At 48.2% G+C, this 23687-nt stretch overlaps 1 protein-coding gene across 5 annotated transcripts in view; it reads left to right on the forward strand.

The window, feature by feature from the left end:
- Positions 1-23687, forward strand: part of myo3b (myosin IIIB) — an 881575-nt gene that overhangs the window by 148416 nt on the left and 709472 nt on the right. The gene's annotated exons all lie outside the window — the stretch shown is intronic.

The raw sequence follows: 23687 nt of genomic DNA on the forward strand, positions 1-23687 counted from the left end.
CATATTTTTTCTCCAGATCCTCTAACCGCTAAATCCCCGCCTGCCGCCACCCCCGAAATCTCACGTCCAGCACCCCCCCCCCCAAACCCGGTGCAAACCTATGGTTGTTACAAATCGGTGCCCACAGCGAGGTACCCTCCCGTCTCAAGTCCTCGGCCTCCCAATCCTCCTCGTGTCCATGCCCCCACATGCTCCAGAAACCCCTTCAGCTCCTTAGCCACCACCGATACCTTGCCCGATCTTGGGCTCAATCGGTCCAAACTTGGCTCAATGATTGTATTAAAATCCGCCCCCATGATCAACCTGTGCGAGTCCAGGTCTGGCTTCATCCCCAGCACCCATCTCATAAACTCCACATCATCCCAGATTGGGGCGTAAACAGTCACCCAAACTACCGGCAACTCCTCCAGCTTCCCACTAACCATCACGAAATACCCCCCGAATCTGCCACAATGTTCCCCATCTCGAACGCCCACCTAGGTCTACTCTTCTGCCCTATCCCTGCAACCCCACCTAACCTTTGGACACTGAGGGGCAATTTAACATAACCAATCCACCTAACCTGCACATGTTTTGGACTGTGGGAGGAAACCCATGCAGACATGGGACTCCCCAAATATTTCCCTGGGACAAACTCCGCACAGTCACCCAAGGCAGGAATTGAACCCAAGTCCAGGCACTATGAGGCAGCAATGCTAACCACCGTGCCGCCTCCAAAATTTAGTGCTTCCATTTAAATTGTTTGAGCATTTGGTTCCAGCACGACACTTAAACTCTTAACGCTTTACAAATGCATTTATTCCAAACCAGCTGCAGGAAACAGCTGCGATTTTTGAAAATATATATTTCATAGCACTGTGGTGCTCAAATAAATGGAGGGGAATAGGGTATCTCTTTATGCTTATGATCTGTTGTTGGATATCTCCAAACCGGGCTTTTTATTGGGAGATATAATGCGACTGTTTAGGATATTTCTCAGGATATGTTAAATTTGGAAAAGAGTGCGTGTTTTGTGGTGTCTTCTCCAGGGACGGATGGATATTTGGGGAAGTTGCCATTTCGGGTGGCAACTACCGACTTTCAGTATTTGGCAGTGCAGGTGGCTGGGGACTGGGCCCAGCTCCATAAGTTGAATTTTACGTGCCTGGTGAGTAGGGTCAAGGTGGACCTATTGAAATGGGACAGCCTTCCACTAACTTTGGCAGGCCGGGTGCAGGTGGTTCAGATTAATATTTTGCTCCTGTTTTTATTTTGGTGTCTTACGGCCAAGAACGCTTTTTATGAGGCTGTAACGGTTGATTTCGTCATTTGTACAGGCAGGTAAAGTATCAAGGATTAGGAGAACGGTGCTTCAGAGAGGGCAGGGGGCCTAGCCCTTCCAAACCTGTTATATTATTATTGGGCGGAGAATGCGAAGGAGGTGCGGGGCTGGAGCAGGGAGCTGGAGGCTTTGTGGGTGAGGATGGAGGCAGGCTCTTGTAAGGGGTTGGGGTTGCTGGTGCTGGCAATGTCGCCTCTCCCGTATGCCCCATGGAAATATTCAGGGAGTCCAGTGGTTGTGGTCACATTGAAAATATGGAGGCAATTTCGGTAGCACTTTACGTGAGGGGCGGAGTCAAAGTTGATGCTGATCCGAGGGAACCACAGGTTTGAGCCGGCAAGGTTGGATGCTAGGTTTCAGGGATGGGAGGAGCGAGGGGTGATGGTTTCTGAAAGGGCAGTTTGCGAGTTTGGTGGAGTTGGGGAAAAGTTGGGAACTTGTGAGGGGAGATTTTCAGGTATATGCAGGTGTGAGATTTCACAAAAAGGTCTTTCCAACTTTTCTGGTGGCACCACCCTCCTTGTTGTTGGAGCAGGAGCTTTGGTGATGGGGCTGGAGTCCGGGGGGGGAGGTCACCTCGGTGATCAATGAGAGGATTTTGGAGGAGGATATGGCATCTCTGGAGGAGGGGATTCAGGCCAAGTGCGAGGAGGAGCTGGGGTTGGTGCTGGAGGAGGGGTTGTGGTTTTCTTGACTGGCGCAGCACGCTTGAGTTGCTGTTTGTAAGCTGGAAGTTGGAGTACCGACTTGTGGTCGCATTTGCTGAAGTGTGGTTGGGGAATGCAGCGATAGGCGCCTTTGAAACTCGTGTAGCAGTGGTCCAGGGTGTCTGCATACCTGATGGGGCAGGAGATATGTTGATGGAATTTGGGTAGTACCTTCCTGAGGTTGTCCTGGTTGAAGTCTCCAGTCATGATTGTCAGGGCTTCAGGGCGATTTTTTTGTTTGGCCATTGATGGTGGAGTGTCCGCGGTTTTGCACATGGATTTGAAGCCCACTCCCCTGGGGGCAAATTGGGGGTGTTGGACTTGCTGGAACTGCAGACGGGACGGGGCAGAGGACCCCCAATAGCCTTCACCTCAATGATCGCTCGCAGGCGGGTCCTGTTGGAGTGGAGGTCAGTGCCTCAACCCTGTGCCTCGGTGTGGTTGGGGGATATAATGGAGTATTTGTATCTGGAAAAGGTGATAGTGGGGTGAATATAAATATTTTAAAAAAGAAAATCTATATTTAGCTATGTAGCTTGCTTCACGACTGGAATATTTTCCTTCTTGAAGCCATCAATTTGTCAGTCGACAATGTTCAATCAACCAGTTCCTAATGTAGTGACATTTTGTTACGACAAGCAAGATTTCATTATAAAAACATTGGACTATATCAGGGATCTCCTTAAGCAAATTAGATGCAGTGGTCCAGTGTTTCCTGTTTACAAGTGCACATCTCCATGTCATTTTAAATTTCTGAAAATCTTCATTGACAAATAGACTAATACCTGCATGATTTCTACAAGGTTTAAATGTCTGTGCAGTATAAATTGTTCACTATTAAGGCAAGGAAAAAAGGAAACTCCATTGACCCCCACTTTTCCCTAACATGCTACATCTTTCCTATGGGAATACTGTGAAATATGTTGTAACTAAGTGTAACTCCATGTCACCAATTTTCTTTTTAGAAAATATTTTATTGAGGCATTTATAATTTTAACATTTTAACATTCCAAACACCAGAGCGGTCCAACACACGCAAAAGCCCCACAACAACATACCCAACCTCCCCCCGCCCTAACTCCTAGCTACCCATATATTAGATTCCCGCCCTTATTCTTCTCCTCCATGCCTCCCCTTCCTCCATCCTCCACCCCTCATCTTCAACCCCCCCCCCCCCCCGCACCTGCTGATGATCAGTTTTCCTTAAAGAAGTCAATGAACGGCTGCCACCTCCAAGCGGACCCCTGGAATGAACCCCTTAAGGCCGACATAATCTTCTCTAGCCTAAGAAACCCTGCCATGTCACTGACCCGCACCCCTGACTTTGGAGACTTTGACTCCCTCCATCCCAGCAAAATCTGTCCCACCAGGGAGACGAAGGCCAAACCATCCCCCCCCCCCCCCCCCCCCCCCCCCCGGGCTCCCGGATCTTCCAAAACTCCAAATATTGGCACCTCTGGACTAGGAATCACCCTCCCTTCCAGGACTTCTGACATGACTTCTGAGAATCCCTGCCAAAATCCCTTCAGCTTCGGACAAGCCCAAAACATATGTACATGACTCGCCGGACTTACCCCGCACCGCCCATATCTGTACTCCACCTCCTCAAAAGACCTACTCATCCAGGCCACAGTCATATGAGCCCTATGTACCGCCTTGAACTGGATCAGGCTGAGCCTGGCACATGACGAGGATGCATTGACTCTCCTCAGGGCATTCTCCCATAGCCCGACTTCCAACTCCCCTCCTAACTCTTCCTCCTACTTCCTCTTCACCTCCCCGATGGGACCTCTTCCCACTGTTGCTATATTTAACTGGTTATAAATATGGCTGTCAATATGGTCGCCTTCCTTAATCCTAATTATGTTTGCTCTAGAGTCGCCAGGTATCTTTCGATACCGCCACAAGGTTCAACCCCGAATACTGATCAAAGAACCAATGCACCAGTTAGTTAGTTCAAAGTCAATACTATTTATTTACACACACAGTAATATCTACTCGTGCACAAAATACCACAAACTAAACTATCTCTAACGCTAACGCCTATACTTAACTTCGGGTGCCCACTCAGTCAGAGGAACAATGGCCGTTCAGATCTGAGGTCGTTGGGGGGTTCGAAGTGGTACAGGCGAACAGCTAAGGTCGTCCGTCTGATAGCGAGCGTTGACCTTGGGCTTACTTGCTTCTGGTGCAGCTGGTGGACGGGTCTCTCCGCTTCGAGAACCGAGTCCAAGAAAGCGATTCTCTCTCGGGGGCTTCTTCTTATACCCGAAGGGGCTTCGCGCACTTTTGGGCGGGCCTTGAACTTGGCCCCAATTAATTGGGCCGTATCTTGATCACTCGTATTGAACTTGACCAATAAAGGGGTGGGTGCCCTGATGGCTGGGTGTGTCCGAGGTGGCCGTTGGCCTTGCTTTGTTTGTGTCTTTCTGTCGCTGGGATGTCTGCTATAGTATTGGTTACTTGAATGTTATTCCTTTGTTCCCGGAGATGGGCCATCAATATGTTAATTGACCTACAGTTTCAATCTCGTCTGGGAGTTGCCTTCTCAATACGCATTTAGGCTCTGTGCCTGCTTGCTTTCTTAACATTGTCCATATTTCCCTACAGTCATTGCGATCATCCATTTTGTATTCTGGAAGTGGCCATCCCAGATGGCTACTCCCATAGCCCGACTTCCAACTCCCCTCCCAACTCTTCCTCCCACTTCCTCTTCACCTCCCCGATGGGACCTCTTCCCACACCATCAGTTCCTTTTATATTTCCGAGACCCTCCCCTCCCAACTCCTGTTTTAGACATCACTTTATCCTGTAGTCCCCTTAGAGGGAGGCGAGGGAAGCTTGGAACTTTCAGATTTTTATTGCATTAAAATTTTACCAGCTGCCATGGTGGGATTTGAACCCAGGTCCCTAGAACAAACTCTTGACCTCTGGATTACTAGTCCGGTGACAATACCATTACGTCACCTCCTCCCTTGCCACTTCTCGTCCTGTAAGCCTGAATGTTGCTGAGGTTTGTTGCATGCGGGCATGGACTGCTTCAATATCTAAGGAGTTGTGAATGGTATTGAATGCTGTGATCTTCAATAAAGATCCCCACTTCTGACCTTCTGATGGCGGGCAGGTCATGGATGAAGCAGCTGAGTATGATTGGGTCTTGGACACTACCCTCGCAAGTTCTGCAGTGATGTCCTGGGACTGAGCTGATTGACCTCCAACAACCAAAACCATCTTCCTTTGAGCACAGGTACAATACCATTCAGTCCTGCAGTGAGATGACTGGCCTCAAAAAATGAGGCCATCGATTACATCATCGATGAAGATGGACATCTTGCCACGGTCATCCCCACACCCCCACTACTTGCCTTCAAACAGCCGCTCAACCTCAAACAAACCATTGTTTGCAGCAAACTACCCAGCCTTCAGAACAGCGACCACAACACCGCACAACCCTGCCGTGGCAATCTCTGCAAGACATGCCAGATCATCGACATGGGTACCACCATTACACATGAGAACACCACGTGCAACTCGGCCAACTTTGTCTACCTCATACGCTGCAGGAAAGGATGTCCCGAAGCCTGACACATTGGTGGAACAACGGATGAACGGACATCGCGCGACTATCGCCAGGCAGGAATGTTCCCTTCCAGTCGGGGAACACTTCAGCAGTCAAGGGCATTCAGCCTATGTTCTCTGGGTAAGCGATTTCCAAGGTGGCCTTCAGGACGCGCGCCAATGCAGAATCGCTGAGCAGAAACTTATAGCGAGGTTCTGCAAACATGAGTACGGCCTCAACCGGGACCTGGGATTCATGTCGCATTACATTCATCCCCCACCATCTGGCCTGGGCTTGCGAAATCCTACCAACTGTCTTGGCTTGAGACAATTCACACCTCTTTAACCTGGGGTTACCTCGCTCTCTCGATCTGTAAAGACTTAATTACCTGCAAATGCTCGCATTCAAAGTATCGTCTTGCATCTTTGAATTTGTCTATACAGATGTTTCTGGAACATACCTCTTCATTCACCTGAGGAAGGAGCAGTGCTCCGAAAGCTGGTGATTTGAAACAAACCTGTTGGACTTTAACCGGGTGTTGTAAGACTTCTTACTGTCCTCACCCCAATCCAACGGCGGCATCTCCACATCAAGGCTACCATTGACACCGCAAACCGCCGGCTCAAAGTGGAGAAAATCTCCAAGAATATCGCGCATATAGACACTGACATTACGTTTCTACAAAGATTCAAGAAAGCAGACAAGATCCCGAAAGGGCTACAGATCACAAACCCACTCAAGTCGACCTACAACACAGACAACACAGACAACGCTGAGAGACTCTGCTGTCGCGCTTCTCTCACACTCCTCAACTACCTCGTACACCAGCTCTACAGCAGACGCCACAACCTGGAAACCAAGATAGAGTCCATATTCTCAACTTGCGCTCAGGATGCAGCAGACCAGCTGCGGAACACCTCCAAACAGATGAGACAGTGATACTATGCCACCTATATGCACATCAAAAATAGGAAGCTTGAGAAATTCAGCATCACCACCAGCAGTAAATAGCCTCCCGCGGTACCACAGAAGAAAGCAATACAGGGAAATCTATTGTCAACTTGTCAGATTGCACCCTTCAACTAGACAAAATCGAAGTCCTCAGCAGAGTGCTCAATTTCTGCACCACAACCAAAATGGAGCCCATCAGCCTCGCGGCAGACACGGAGGAATTCATCAGGTGAATGAGGCGTCTGGAGTTCTTCCACAGACCACAAGAGGCCGACAGGGAGCCCAATGAGACAACCAATGAACCGGACCAGCAGACCGAGAGATCTGCGGTGCGGCAACCGAAGAGGAAAGAGTCGAATTGGACCCCACCGGAAGACCGCTGCCCTAGACTCGACATGTATGCTCAATCTGTCTGGAGTCGCATCAATGCCAGATTCATCAGTCGCATTCACAAGACAGCCCCGAATGTCACCCAAGCACAACGCAACGCCATCCGCGCTCTCAAGACCAACCGCAACATCGTCATCAAACCAGCAGACAAAGGAGGGGCCACTGCCATACTGAACAGAACAGATCACTGCAAAGAAGTGTACCGACAACTCAACAACCAGGAACACTACAGACAGTTACCCGCAGATCCGAGCAAGGAACACACCCGCCAACTCAACAGACTGATCAAGATCGTGGATCCAGATCTTTAGAGCACCCTATGTGCTCTCATCCCACGTACTCCCCGCATTGGGGATCTCTATTGCCTCCCGAAAATACACAAGGCCATTACACCAGGCCGTCCTATCGTATCAGGCAATGGGACCCTGTGTGAGAACCTCTCTGGCATCTTGAAACCCATCGTACAAGGAACACCCAGCTTCTGTCACGACATGACGGACTTCTTACAGAAACTCACCGCCCATGGACCAGTTGAACCAGGAACATTCCTCGTCACAATGGACATCTCGGCACTCTACACCAACATCTCCCATGACAATAGCATGGCTGAAACAGCCTCAGTACTCAACATCGACAACTGCCAATCTCCAGACCCAATTCTGCAACGCATCCGCTTCATTCTGGAGCACAATGTCTTCACGTTCGACCAGTTCTTCATCCAGATGCATGGAACAGTCACGCGGACCAAATTCGCACCTCAATATGCCAACATCTTCATGTACAAGTTTGAACAAGACCTCCTCACCGCACAGGACCTTCAACCGACGTTATACACCAGATACATCAATGACATTTTTTTCCTTTGGATCGACGGCGAAGAATCACTGAAACAACTACATGATGACATCAATAAGTTCTATCCCACCATCAGACTCACCATGGACTACTCTCCAAAATCGGTTGCATTCTTGGACACACTCATTTCCATCAAGGACGGTCACCTCAGCACTTTGTTTTCCTGCAAGCCCACGGATAACCTCACGATGCTCCACTTCTCCAGCTTCCACCCTAAACACATAAAAGAAGCCATCCCCTATGGACAAGCCCTCCGTATACGCAGGATCTGCTCAGACTAGGAGGAGCGTAACAGACATCTACAGACGCTGAAAGATGCCCTTGTACGAACGGGATATGTTGCTCGACTCATCGATCGACAGTTCCACCGCACAACAGCAAAGAACCGCACTGACCTCCTCAGAAGACAAACACGGGTCACAACCGAGAGTACCTTTCGTCGTCCAGTACTTCCCCAGAGCGGAGAAACAATTACATCTTCTTTGCAGCCTTCAACACGGCATCGGTGAAGGTGAACATCATGCCAAGGTCATCCCCACACCCCCACTACTTGCCTTCAAACAACCGCGCAACCTCAAACAAACCATTGTTTGCAGCAAACGACCCAGCTTTCAGAACAGCGACCACAACACCTCTTTAACCTGCGGTTACCCCTCTCTCTGGATTTGTAAAGACTTAATTACCTGCAAATGCTCGCATTCAAAGCATTGTCTGGCATCTTTGACTTTGTGTATATATATATGTTTCTGGAACATACCTCTTCATTCACCTGAGGAAGGAGCAGTGCTCCGAAAGCTAGTGATTTGAAACAAACATGTTGGACTTTAACCTGGTGTTGTAAGACTTCTTACTGTGCACACCCCAGTCCAACGCCGGCATCTCCACATCAAAAATGACAGTCATTGGCTGGGGTTCTCCGACCCGGCGCCGGGTCGGAGAATCCTCGGGGGGGGGGGGGGGGGGGGCGAATCCCGCCCCGCCACCCCGCCACCCCAACGCCATCAGCCCTATTCTTCGGCGCTGTTTTTCGGGGGCCGGTGGGATTCCCACCACGCTGGTCGGGGGCCGTTGACAGCGGCACCCCCGGCAATTGTTTGGGCCCAGATGGGCTGAGTGGCCGTAAAGTATCACCCAGTCCCGCCGGCGTGAATCTCTCACCTCACACACGGCGGGACCTGGCAAGTAAGTGTGCTGGGGTGGTCCGTGGGGGGGGGGGGGATGTTGGCGCGTGGGGGTTCCAACCCCAAGGGTGCCCCCCACGGTGGCCTGGCCCGTGATCGGGGCCTACCAATCTGCGGACTGGCTGGTTCCGTGGGGGGCCTTCTATCCTCCGTGCCAGGCCCCTGTAGAGCTCTGCTGTATTGCCCGGGGGCCGGTGACGAGAAGGGAACCCCTGTGCATGCGCGGAAATACGCCGGCCGGTCTGCGCATGCGCGGAAATATGCCGGCCGGTCTGTGCATGCGCGAACTCGCGCCGGCCCTTTGGCGTCGGCTGGAGCAGCGCCAACCACTCTGGCGTCAATCTAGCCCCCGAGAAATGAGAGAATTCTTCACTTTCGGGGACTGTTGACACCGGCGTTGTGGGCACCAGTTTTCCCGTCGGCGTGGGGACGTAGCCCCATTTTCAGAGAATCCCTCCCATTGCCTTCGAGGTAAGTAAGACTCCAACCAATGGACATCTTTTCTCCTGATTTTCATTGATTTCAATCTTGCTGAGGTTCCTTAATGCAATATTCAGGAACTTTCACCTCGCCTCTTGAGTTTGGATGAAGGCAGTAATGAGGCAAAGTGCCAAAATGAGGCAAAGTGTCACTTGATAGCACGGTGGTTTAAAAAAATTCTTAAATGGTATGTAAACAGCGCTGGCATTTCCTGCATTTGTCTGTTCTAAATTGCCTTTGAGAAGATAGTGCTGTTTGGAAGGGAGTTGTAGGTTTTTGAGCTGGCAACTGTGATGATATGCTGATATATTTCCAAATCAGGATGCTGTGTGGCTTGGAGGTGAACTTGAATGTGCTGGTGTTCTCATACTTGTGCTCTTGTCCTTCTGGATGGTAAAAGTCATGGGTTGGAAGGTACTGTCAAAAAAGGCTGAGCAAATTGCTGCAGTTCATCTTGTATATGCGTACAAACGACAGCTGCTGTATCCTAGTGGTGAAGGGAGTGAATGGACAGGGAAGGACAGAGAGTACAACAAAAATTGTACATTGCCGAATAAAGTCAATACAGAGAATGGAAGTAAAAAAATGAAATAAAAAGTTCTTTATCTGAATAAAATGGGTGAAATATTGGCAGAAATAGAGATAAATGAGTTATCTCCAATCTCTATAATAGAGACATTATTACAAGGTGTTTAAGGTTCAGAAATATCTATTCCAGGTTAACTAATATTTTGGAAAGACCGACAGAATATTTAAGGAGGAGGATAATGAAGGATGACACCACGACATTAGTGAGAAAGGATCTGGCCTTAAAAGATCATGAAGTAGAATCAGTATGTGTGAAAATTAGGAAAAGCAAGAGTCAGAAAGCACTCGTCGGAGTAGTTTATTGGCTCCCTAACAGTGGTTAGATCTGAGAATTGCTGAAAAGGACACGTGTGGTCGAAGCTTTTAATTTTGCACTTATCAGCACAATTCACAAGAATACCAAATTTACAAGGAATAACAACTTATATGTTTTAAAAATTCATTCACGGGATGTGATCATTGCTGGTTTGACCAACACGTATTGCTCATCCCTAGTTTCCCTTCAGAAAGTGGTGGGGAGTTGCTTTCTTGAACCTCTGCCCTGAGATGTAGGTACACTCACAGTGCTGTTAGGGAGGGCCTTCCAGGATTTTGACCCAGCGACAGTAAAGGACTGGCGATATATTTCCAACTCGGGCTGATGAGTGACTTGGAGAGGAACCTCCAGGTGGTGGGGTTCCCAGGTTTCTGCTGCTCTTGTCCTTCTAGCTGGTAGTGGTTGCGGGTTTGGAAGGTGCTGCTTAAGGAACCTTGGTGAGTTACTGTAGTGCATCTTGGAGATGTTACACATGACTACCACTGTTCATTGGTGTTGGAGGGTTTGAATGTTTGTGGAAGGGGTAGTGATCAAACAGGCTGCTTTGTCCTGGCTGGTGTTGAGCTTCTTGAGTGTTGTTGGAGCTGCACTCATCCAGGCAAGCGAAGAGTATTCCATTGCACTCCTGACTTGTGCCTTGTGGATAGTGGTAAGACTTTGGGGGTCAGGATGTGAGTTACCCAGTGTAGGAATCATAGCCTTTGACCTGCTCTGGTGGCCAATGTATTAATATGGCCAGTCCAGTTCAATTTCTGTTCAATGGTAGCCCCCAGGATGATGATTGTGGGGGATTCAGCGATGCTAATGCCTTTGAATGTCAAGGGGTAATGGTTGGATCCTCTCTTGTAGGAGATGGTCATTGCCCGACACTTGTGTGGCGCAAATGTAACTTGCCACTTGTCAGCACAAGCCTGGATATTGCCACTTGTTGCATTTGGGCATAGAATCCCTGCAGTGCAGAAGGAGGACATTTGGCCCACTGTACACCAATCCATGGGAAGAGCACCCTACCGAGGCCCATGACCCCACCCTATCCTGTTAGCCCAGGGGCATCACGGTAGCATGGTGGTTAGCATAAATGCTTCACAGCTCCAGGGTCCCAAGTTCGATTCCCGGCTGGGTCACTGTCTGTGCGGAGTCTGCACGTCCTCCCCGTGTGTGCGTGGGTGCTCCAGTTTCCTCCCACAGTCCAAAGATGTGCGGGTTAGGTGGATTGGCCATGATAAATTACCCTTAGTGTCCTAAAAAAATATAAGGTTAATGGGGGGGGGGGGTTGTTGGGTTACTAGTAGAGGATGGATACGTTGGCTTGTAGGGTGGTCATTGCTCGGCACAACATCGAGGGCCGAAGGGCCTGTTCTGTGCTGTACTGTTCTATGTTCTAAACCCCACCAACCTTTTGGACACTTAGGGGCAATTTAGCATGCACATCTTTGGACTGTGGGAGAAAACCGGAGCACCCGGAGGAAGCCCATGTAGACACTGGGAGAACGTGCAAACTCCGCAGTCATCCGAGACCGTAATTAACCCGGGTCCCTGGCATTGTAAGGCAGCAGTGCTAGCCACTGTGCCACCCTGATTCATTTTCTGAGGAGTTTCAAACGGCGCTGAATGGGGCAGCACGGTAGCACAGTGGTTAGCACAGCTGCTTCACAGCTCCAGGATCCCAGGTTCGATTCCCGGCTTGGGTCACTGTCTGTGCGAAGTCTGCACGTCTTCCCCGTGTCTGCGTGGGTTTCCTCCGGGTGCTCCGGTTTTCTCCCACAGCCCAAAGATGTGCAGGTTAGGTGGATTGGCCATAATAAATTGCCCTTAGTGTCCAGAGAGGTTGGGTGGGGTTACTGGATTACGGGGATAGGGTGGGTGCGTGGGCTTAAGTGGGGTGCTTCTTCCAAGTGTCGGTGCAGACTCAATGGGCTGAATGGACTCCTTCTACATTGTAAATTCTATGAACATTGTGATGCTATCTGCACACAGCCCCACTCCAAGTTTTGTCCTTTTGATGGAAGGGAGTCACTGATAAAGTAGCTGAAAATGGTTATGCCTCGGATACTACCCTGAAGAACCTCTGCAATGATGCCCTGGAGCTGAGATGATTGACCTCCAACCACCAGAACCATCTTACTTTGTGCCAGGTATGATGCCAATCAACGGAGAGTTTCCCCCGCCGATTCCCATTGACTCCAATGTTGCTTCATGAGAAGAGAATGCCAATTAGTTGACAAGTGGATTCTGATTGGTAGAGGTGTTGCCATGGAGAATGTACCCATTCACTGATGACTGACAGTTGACTACCAATCTTTGTTTAAATTCAAACCGGTTAGGTTGGATTCTGATTGGACAAGGCATTGCCCTAGGGAATGACCCAGAGAATGGCTGTTGCCTACTTTGTTTGTTGAAGCAGGCACAATGTGTATGCAAGTACATGGGGGGGGGCGATACTCCAAAATGGAGACCAAGTGTTTGCGCCGTTGTGAACGCCGTCGCGTTTCATGATGGCGCGAAACGGGCGCGGGGACAACCGATTCTGTCCCCCACAGGGGGCCAGCACGGTTCACGCTGCTCAAGACTCCGTTCCCGGCGCCGAATGGGTGCTGCGCGAACCCGTGCATGTGCAGTTGGGTGCGCCAACCTGCGCATTCGCGGGGGACTTCTTCAGCGCGCCGGCCCCTATGTAACATGGCGTGGGGGTTCAGGGGCCGGCCACTCAACAAAGTTGGCCCGGAGGGGGAGAGAGGCTGGCCCGCCGATCAGACCCCCCCCCCCGGTGAAGGAGTGCATTTCCCCGCTCCACAGGCTGCCCCCCCGACCCTTTGCACAGAGTTCCCGCCGACAGCGACCAGGGGTGAACGGCGGCAGCGGGACTCTGCCGTTTCCGCGCAGCCGCTCCGTCCATCCGGGCTGGACAAACGGCGGCCCTGCCTATTCCAGCGGCCCGTGGCTGGCGACGCGTCAAACGCGCCGGCCAAATGGCGCCGATTCTCCGCACCTCGGAGAATCGTGTGCCGGTGTCGGGGCGGCTTGCGGTGATTCTCCGGCCCGGCACGGGGCTCAAGAATCGCGACCATGTTCTTTCTGTCGACAAAGAACAGGGCTCAGTTTATTAATATATGTAGCTTCCAGCACACACAAGTGTACAACACCGTGAGACTGACTGATAATCTGAAATTGGTTGTCAATGTAAATTATTTTTAAAGTATGTTAATTATTACATTGAAACTTACAAAATGCTGATGGGGCTTGATAGTGCAGGTGCTGAGAGATTGTTTTTGTCAGTTGATGAGTCCAAAACATTGCGGCACAATCTCAGGGTAAGGGGCCAATTAGTTAGCACTGAGATGAGGAGAAATTGCTTAAAGGGGTGTGGATTTTTGCATATCTCTACCCCAGATGATTGTGGACGCTCCTCGTTGAGTACATTTAAGGCTGGGATATACTAGCTTTTGTCTGTCAGGAATTAAGGGAAATGGGGAGTGGGAAGGAAAATGGAATTGAAGCCCAAGTTGAGTCATGGCTGTATTAAATGGCAGAACAGGTTGGATGAGCCATATGGTCTATGCCTGCTCCTATTGTGTTCTTGTGAGATACCAAGGATTGGCGACACAGGAGACTGGGACATCACCTGTAAGCTATGACTTGGTGAGTATGACTCTCTCAGGCTGTTGTTTGACTTGTCTTTGGGGCATCTCTCCCAATTTTTGCACAAGTCTCTCAATGTTAACGAGGAGGACTTTGCAGGTTCAGATGTAGGCCAGACTAGATAACAAAGTCAGCTTTGCTTCTCTGAAAGGCAGTCTGGTAGTTTTATGTACATCATTACTGAAACTAGCTGTTTATTCCAGATTTGTTAATTAATTTAAAGGACATTAATCCTAAAGGACATAGCTGCTGGACTGGGACTGCAGCAGGTGGTGAGGAAACCAACAAGAGGGAAAAACATACTTGACCTCATCCTCATCAACCTACCTGCTGCAGATGCACCTGTCCATGACAGTATCAGTACAATCATGGAATCACTAAAGTGCAGAAGGAGGCCATTCGGCCCATCAGGTTTGCACAGACCCTTTGAAAGAGCACCCTACCTAGGCCCACAACCCATCCTATCCCTGTAACCCAGTAACCCCACCTAACCTTTTTGGACACTGAGGGCAATTTAGTATGGCCAATCCACCTAACCTGCACATCCTTGGACTGTGGGAGGAAACCGGAGCACCCGGAGGAAACTCAGGCAGACACTGGGAGAACGTACAAACTCCACATAGTCACCCAAGGCTGGAATTGAACTTTACCATTAACATCAAACCAGGGGGTCAACCCTGGTTCAATGAAGAGTGCAGGAGAGCATGGCAGGAGCAACATCAGGCAAACCGTAAAATGAGGTGTTGATCTAGTGAAGCTACAACACAGAACTACTTGTGTGACAAACAGCATAAGCAGCAAGTACTAGACAGAGCTAGGCGATTGCACAATGAACGCATCAAGATCTAAGCTTTTCAGACCTGCCACATTCAGCCGTGAATAGTGGTGGACAATTAAACAACTCACTGGAGGAGGAGGCTACACAAATATCCCCATCCTCAATGATGGAGGAGCACAGCACATATGTGCAAAGACAAGGCTGAAGCATGCACAACAATCTTCAGCCGGAAGTGCTGAGTGGATGATCTATATCGGTCTCCTCCAGAGGTCCCCAGCATCACAGATGTCAGTCTTCAGCCAATACAATTCACTCCACGCGATATCAAGAAATGGCTGAAGGCACTGGATACCGCAAAGGCTATGGGCCCTGATAATATTCCGGCAGAATAATATTCTGGAGGACTGGAATATAACGGGGGTTATGCTGCACCTGTACAAAACCCTGGTTAGGCCCCACTTGGAATACTATGAGCAGTTCTGGGCACCACACCTTAGGGAGGATATTTTGACCTTGGAGGGAGTGTAACATAGTCTTACAAAAATGATACCTGGATTGCATGGGTTGAGTTACAAGGAGAGATTGCTCAAATTAGACTGGTTTTCGCTAGATGTAGAAAGTTTTAAAAAAAATTTGAGTGCCCAATTCTTTTTGCTTCAATTAAGGGCTAATTTAGCGTGGACAATCTACCTACCCTGCACCTCTTTAGTTGTGAAGGTGAGACACATGCAGCTGCGGGGAGAATGCGCAAACTCCACATGGACAGTGATCCGGGCCCAGGATTGAACTCGGCGCCGTGAGGCAGCAGTGCTAACCGCTGCGCCACCGTGCCGCCCTAGAATTTAGAAAGTTAAGCGTGATCTGATCGAAGTATTCAAGATGTTAACAGGGAAAGACAGGATAGATAAAGATAAACACTTTCCACTCGTTGGAGAATCTAAAACTAGGGGTATAGTATAAAATTACGGCTAAACCCTTCAGAAGCGATGTTAAGAAGAACTTCTTCACTCAAAGTGTGGTAGAGGTTTGGAACTTTCTCCCAGAAAAAGCAGTTGAAGCCCAGTCAAGAACAAAGAAAAGTACAGCACAGGAACAGGCCCTTCAGCCCTCCAAGCCTGTGCCGATCATGATGCCCTAACCAAACAAAAACCTTCTCCCTTACTCGGTCCGCATCCCTCTTTTTCCTCCCAATTCATGTATCCATCTAGATGCCTCTTAAATGCTGCTAATGTACCTGCTTCCACCACTCACTACATGAAAACCTACCCCGCACATCTCCCTTAAACTTTCCTCCTCTCACTTTGAACCTGTGCCCCTTGTAATTGACACTTCCACTCTTGGAAAAAGCTCTGACTGTCCACCCTGTCTATGCCTCTCATAATTTTGGAGGCCTCTCTCAGGTCTCCCCTCAGCCTCCATCTTTCCAGTGAAAATAATCCTAGTTTATTCAACCTCTCCTCATAGCCAACACCCCCGAGACCAGGCAACATCCTGGTGAACCTTCTTTGCACTATGTCCAAAGGTTCAACGTCCTTATGATAATGTAGTGACTAGAACTGTAAGTAGTACTCCAAATGCGGCCTAACCAAGGTTTCATAAAGCTACAACATGATTTCCCAGCTTTTGTACTCAATGCCCCGACTGATGAATCATGCAAGTATTCCATATGAATCCGTTGTATATTTCAAATCTGAGAGAGATAGATTTTTGTTAATGAAATGAAAAATGAAATGAAAATCGCTTATTGTCACAAGTGCGCTTCAAATGAAGTTACTGTGAAAAGCCCCTAATCGCCACATTCTGGCGCTTGTTCAGGGAGGCTGGTACGGGAAATGAACCCGCGCTGCTTGGCCTGCTTGGTTTGCTTTAAAAGCCAGCTCTTTAGCCCTGTGCTAAACAAGCAAGATATTAAGGGATAGGGCCAAAGGCAGGTATATGGAGTTCGGTCACAGATCAGCCATGATCTGCATTGAATGGCGGGACAGGCCCGAGGAGCTGAATGGCCTCCTCCTGCTCCTATGTTCCTATAATGTCTCATAAATTGCCATGTTCCAAAGCCTCGCTGTATACATCTTATTATGTACTTGAACCGTTCCATCCTAACATTATTACAACTAGGTGAAATTCTTTCTTGCCGATGATATACCTTGAATTCAGTTGTGTAAATGGTTTATCTATTTAAAATCAAATCCACTGCATTTAATTTATGATGAAAGTTCATTTGTACAATTTGAGCTTACGTTGGAATGAATACAATATATGATAAATAAAGGTATAAAAGGCTTGAGTTGTTTGTGAAAAATGTGGAATTGTATACAACATGGCTGAAAATTCTGATCATTTAGAAGATATTATGTACCCAAGCCCTGTGTGTTCCTGCTGAGATGTGATTTGAAACTAAAGATGCAAAAAAGAACGATGACTCATCAAATTCTACGTTGGATAATTAAAACAAACAGCTAGTGACCTCAAACCACTGGTCTGTGAAACTATGTAAGCTACCACAGCGGGCATTTGAGATAAAGCTGAACACTTCACTCTACTCTCTTAAATGTTCTTTTCCCACATCTGTTGCATACTAAAATGTACCTTTTCAATTATTTATGCAAAATTCACTTAGTTGAAATAATGAGAGGGTCATGAGTATTGCATTTACAATAACATGGTGGATAAGCACTGTAGATGTTTTGCAACTACTTTTGAATCAGTTTTAGACTAATGCAGGGGTCAGTGTGGTAAAATGCTGTGGCTGCTGAAGTAAAGAGAACTATCTCCTTACATTTTTGAGATAGAAAAGGTGCTAGAGAGGATATCCGCCGAGTCTGAGGATTGTGGTTTTAAATCTCAGTTCAAGGGTTGAATATATAACCTAATCTAACACTGGAGGACGCTTCAGTGCAACACTGAGTGGCGGCTCTATTACTGGAGATGTCACCTATCAAAAGTAAAATATCAAAATTAGGTCCTGTCTACACTCTCAGCTAAATGCAAAAGATTGTTTTGATTGTTTGAAGTTCTCCAGGTGTGCTGGTCAATATTTACCTCATAGCAAACATACTGCCTATTATTGTGCAGCTGTTTGTGGGACCTTGGCTTTCTCATTTGACTACAGAAGAGTGGTGAGAACATATCAGAAGTATTTCAATGGCTGTAAATGCTTCAGGAGATCCTGAGGATCTGAGAGGCTGCAGAAATGTGGAAGGGACAAAATGATTTACTGATGATTTAAGCCATACACAATTCTTAAACAACTGCAACATACATAGAAGATAGGAGCAGTAGGAGGCCTTTTGGCCCTTCGAGCCTACTCCGCGATTCATCACGATCATGGCTGATCATCCAACTCAATAGCCTAATCCTGCTTTCTCCCCATAGCCTTTGATCCTATTCACTCCAGGTGCTATATCTAGCCGGCTCTTGAATATATTCAATGATTTAGCATCAACTACTTCCTGTGGTAATGAATTCCACAGGCTGACCACTCTTTGGGTGAAGAAATGTCTCCTTATATCTGTCTGAAATGGTTTACCCTGAATCCTCAGATTGTGACCCCCCCTGGTTCTGGATACACCCATCATTGGTAACATCTTCTCTGCATCTACCCTGTCTAGTCCTGTCAGTATTTTATAAGTCTCTATGAGATCCCCCTTATTCTTCTGAACTCCAGCGAGAACAATCCCAACCTAGTCAATCTCTCCTCATAGCACGGTAGCATGGTGGTTAGCATAAATGCTTCACAGCTCCAGGGTCCCAGGTTCGGTTCCCGGCTGGGTCACTGTCCGTGTGGAGTCTGCACGTCCTCCCCGTGTGTGCGTGGGTTTCCCCCGGGTGCTCCGGTTTCCTCCCACAGTCCAAAGATGTGCGGGTTAGGTGGATTGGCCATGCTAAATTGCCCGTAGTGTCCTTAAAAGTAAGGCTAAGGGTGTGGGGGGTTGTTGGGTTACGGGTATAGGGTGGATACGTGGGTTTGAGTAGGGTGATCATTGCTCGGCACAACATCGAGGGCCCAAGGGCCTGTTCTGTGCTGTACTGTTCTATGTTCTATGTTCTATATGACAGTCCCGCCATCCCTGGAATCAGTCTGGTAAACCTTTGCTGCACTCCCTCGAGTGCAAAAACATCCTTCCTCAGATAAGGAGACCAAAACTGCACACAATAGTCCAGGTGTAGCTTCACCAGGGCCCTGTAGAACTGCAGCAATACATCCCTGCTTCTATACTCAAAACCTCTCGCAATGAAGGCCAACATGTTATTAGCCTTCTTTACCGCCTGCTGTATATGGAACAAATTCATTTTCTTCTTGTGAGGATCAGAATACAATGAATTTGTGTCCCAGATGCTTAGTGACCACCATCATTTCACTACACATAACTTCAGTTGGTGGGTCGTCATTAACTTTGTCAACCGAAGCAGCATAAATTTGGCGGGTTATTGAAATAAGACTGCTTTTTATTTTATTTTGGGTGTTGTGCTGTTTTGCTGACCTTCTTGCAGGCTTATTGTTAGTTTGCTTAAATCAGTTATGTTATTGGCTTTGTGTTTGATCCTTTTTGTTTTGTTTGTGTTACTGATGTTACAGAATGCCCAACAGCAGTTATTGTGACAGTTCCTATGGTTACTGCTGACGTGCTGCCTGGTCCTGAGAGCAAATTCACAGCTGGTTGATTTATTTTAAAAATGTTGTTGGTTAGTTCACAGGAAAATATTTGTGAATTGCTTTATATTTACCAAATGTAATAAATTTGTGAGATAAAAATGTTATCGATCAGAAACATAGTTATAAAATATTAGGAAAATATTTATTTTACAGCAGTACATTGACACCTCTGCATTTAAGTACCCTGTATAATTTGATCTGTGATGAAAACCTGATACCTCTGAGTAGCTTCTCAATTGTACTTTGTACTATTATGAGGTATAATTTGGTTAAATTGACTGTTTATAGTAAGTAGGATGCGCATACTTTCTCACTGTTCAGTATTTTCACAAACGCTGTAACGTCAACACTTCCTTAATGTACACTGAAAATGTAATAATATGTGAGGACCATGAATGTTCCATATGTTTCTGAGAAAAGTTACTAAAGGTCCAGGGTGAGATTCTCCCTTCTGATGGCAGAGTGTTGACACCGTGATAAAAATTGGAGAGTTTAACGACGGCGTCACTGGACCGCTAAGTGTAGCGATCCTCTGCCCTACAGGGGGCCAGCACGGCACAGGAGCGACCCACGCCGCTCCATCTTCCGATACCGGCGCCAAATGGGCGCCGCGGGTCTGCACACGGGCACTGCGACTGGCACGAATGCGCGCATGCGCGGGAGCTTCCTTCTCCGTGCCGGCCCCGGCGCAACATGGCATAGGGCTACAGGGGCCGGCGCGGAGTAAAAGAGGCCCCCACCAAGAGAGGCCAGCCTGCCGATCGGTAGGCCCCGATTACGGGGCCAGGCCAAGGTGCCCCCCCCCCCCCCCCCCCCCCCGTCCCACAGGCCGCCCCCGACAGGATGGACGGTGAGGTCCTGCTGGGTAAGACCAGATTTGAACGCCGCCGGCTGGACTCGGACTTTTTTGGGCAGAGAATCGGCGGGTGCAGCCCCCAACTGGCGCCCGCCGACCGTACCGGCACCAATGGCGTCGTTCTCCCGTGACCGGAGAATCGGCGGACCGGCGCGGGGCAGCGTCGCACGAATTGCGCCCGGACTGGCGATTCTCGAACCGCGTGGGCTGAGACAATCCCGCCACCAATGTCTGTGATTGGAATGTAGTATTGAGCTGGTGATTTTGTTGCTATGTCTGTGCCAGTCACATTACCTAACCACATTATACCACAGAACAAAAGGATCTCATAATTGATCCGAGTGAATAACATGATACTTTGGATTAGAGCATGTTATTAGTGAAAGGAATGTTGACCAATTTTCAGCTACCATAGTAGTTCCCCTTCTCCCCACTTTTCCCCCATGAAAGTTCTAGGCATTTCCAGCCTACTGGCTATCAGTCATCTTTTTCCATACTCTGTTCCCCATGTCTGAGACGGAGTTATATTTTCTCGGAGAGAAAGCATGGCTTTCAAGTAGGCAGTAGGTTTTCCTCAACGTTAAGCTGCTCTTGTATACAGTTCACTGGAGATCAGTTGACCCCCAATGCCGACACTGACCAAGTCTGTCCGCCTTCTTAAAAGTTTCAGTAACATCCTAAACCTAGACATGATGATTCTCCCTCAGCTCTGAAGTGTGAAAAAATCCGTAAGCATTAAAAAGTCCCCTTCTACCCCAGATCTAACTCCCCACTTCAGACCCTGGATACCCATTCTGCCCCTTTCCAGCCTCAGGACCCATGCCTCTACCACACCCTGCAGTCTCCCAATTCCAGGAAGAACGACCCATCCAAACTCATACTCCTACTTTCTATCTCACTGATGCACAGGGTCCCATATATGTCAGCACTAGTATAGTCTGAGGGCATATAAATCCCTCAGTGCATGTATGATGTTTCAGTGCATTGAGAAAAGCTTAGAATTTGCATTGCATCCTGGAGCTGATGTCAGATACCCATGTGGCTGCATGCCAAGTGTTATGTTCACGTACTATGATAAATGAATCAGTGAACGACAGAACACCTCGTTCAAGACTAGTTATTTAATGTGGAATAAACTGTGGGTAGACTAAACTATTGCTAACCAAACTGGAGCTTCTAACCATGCTAATAACAGCTCCTGTAACTGACCAAGACTGGTATTGTCCGGTCCAGTGTCCTGTTCCTCTTGCATGACACCTAGTGGTCGGAGGCTATATACACTTGTCATTTTCACTTGTTATGTACACTGTTATATGCACTGTTACTGTACATCATTACACCAAGATTGTGGTACTCCCCAGTCTTTTAGTGAATTGTTTGAGTGTCCCATGTGAGTGATCCTGCATTATTGGGCACCACATCTAACCTGTGTTCATGGGCAACATAAAGATTTCTAAAAAGAGCACACAACATTAGACCCAAAAATGTAATGTGCAAAATCAATCAGGTTGTGAACTGATGTTGTGAAATGATGCAGCAATAGATAGGGATGCTCTCTTTTATAAGAAAATCAGCTTTATTTTGGAGAAATTGAAAACGTAGCCTGAACTGTATCGTCGGGCCATGCCCAAACTCAGTTTCCTCCCAAAATCCAGTTGTTAATGAGATATTATGCAGGGTGACCAATTTAGGTGCACTTAGTATATAATGGGTCTGCTGGTTGGGCTGGCGCTGAGTGGTGGTGGAAACATATCGGGCGCTGGGTCCAATGGAAGGGGGGAGTGGATTGAACTTGTGAGGAATCAGCTCCATGCAGGGTGCCAGGGATTGTGGGGGAGGTTGAGGGCACTGTGTGACTTAAGAATTAACTTTGTCCAGAAATGGAATCAGCACCAGAAGGTCATAGCAGGCAGGTCAGGTGGGATAAGTGCCTCCCATTTCACAGATGAGTACCTGTCTTTCCTAGTGCTCAGTGCCTGGCCCAACATTCTGATTCCCAGGGACGGCAAGAGAAGGCCACCTCATTTGACAAAGAAGGCCTGGACGGAGGTAGCTGCCGAGGTCAGTGGGCATGGCGTAATATGCGCACCTTGCTTCAATGCGGCAAAACATTCAATGATCTTCTGCTGTCGACAAGGGTAAGTGCAGAGATGGCATGGACCAGTGCGGAGAGGTGTAGTTGGGTGCCCATTCCCCAGTGCGCTCAGGAGTTTGTGTGGGTGTATACCAACTGGCACTGAAGCGTGCCCTGCCAAGGCTGGACTGTCAGCACAAGAGGCCACAGTGCATTGGAGAGGGAGGTGTACCACAGTAAAATGGCCTGCTCAATGCTCGGGGAGGGGGCATGTGGACTGGCCCTCAAGATGATGGAACACTAATCAGGCTTTCTATTGTCCCTGTCAGGAAAAGACAAGTCACAATACTTTTGGGGAGGTGGTGGTATAGTGCTAATGTCACTGGAATAGTAATCCTGAGACCCAGGGTAATGCTCTGGGCACATGGGTTTGAATCCCACCAGGGCAGATGCTGGAATTTGAATTTAATAAAAAAGAATCTGGAATTAAAAGTCTAATGACAATCATGAAACCACTGTTGATTGTTGTAAAAACCCATTTGGTTCACTAATGTCCTTTATGAAAATGAAAAATGAAAATCGCTTATTGTCACGAGTAGGCTTCAATGAAGTTACTGTGAAAAGCCCCTAGTCGCCACATTCTGGCGCCTGTCCAGGGAGGTTGGTACGGGAATCGAACCGTGCTGCTGGCCTGCTTGGTCTGCTTTCAAAGCCAGCGATTTAGCTGAGTGAGCTAAACCAGCCCCTTTAGGGAAGGAAATCCTTTAGGTTAGATTCTTCCCCTTTAGGAAAGGAAATCTGCCATCCTTACCTGGTCTGGCCGACATGTGACTCCAGACTCACAGTAATGTTCCAGTTAAGGGGCAATTTAGCATAGCCAATCCACCTACCTTGCGCATCTTTGGGTTGTGGGAGTGAGACCCACGCAGACACGGGGAAATTGTGCAAACTCCACACGGAGAGTGACCCAGGGCTGGGATTGAACCTGGGTCCTCGTCACTGTGGGGCAGCAGTGCTAACCACTGTGCCACCATTCCGCCTGGGTCTCTGCCTTCCCAATGTTGCCCCTCGCCTGAGGTGTGGTGATCCTCAGGTTAAATCACCACCAGTCAGCTCTCCCCCTCAAAGGGGAAAGCAGCCTATAGTCATTTGGGACTATGGTGACTTTATTTTTTTCTTACTTGCTATGTAGATAATGCCACCCATCCCCATCCGATAATGCCACCCATTTTAAATTCAAATAGGTTGTCCAATTCCACCTTTAGTATTCAAATGTGCGGTTGAACATAGAGACAGGATTAGCAACTGTAAAAGCGTGGCAAGACAATATAGAAC

This window comes from Scyliorhinus canicula, chromosome 2, assembly GCF_902713615.1.
Source record: "Scyliorhinus canicula chromosome 2, sScyCan1.1, whole genome shotgun sequence".
NCBI classification, from domain to species: Eukaryota; Metazoa; Chordata; class Chondrichthyes; order Carcharhiniformes; family Scyliorhinidae; genus Scyliorhinus; species Scyliorhinus canicula.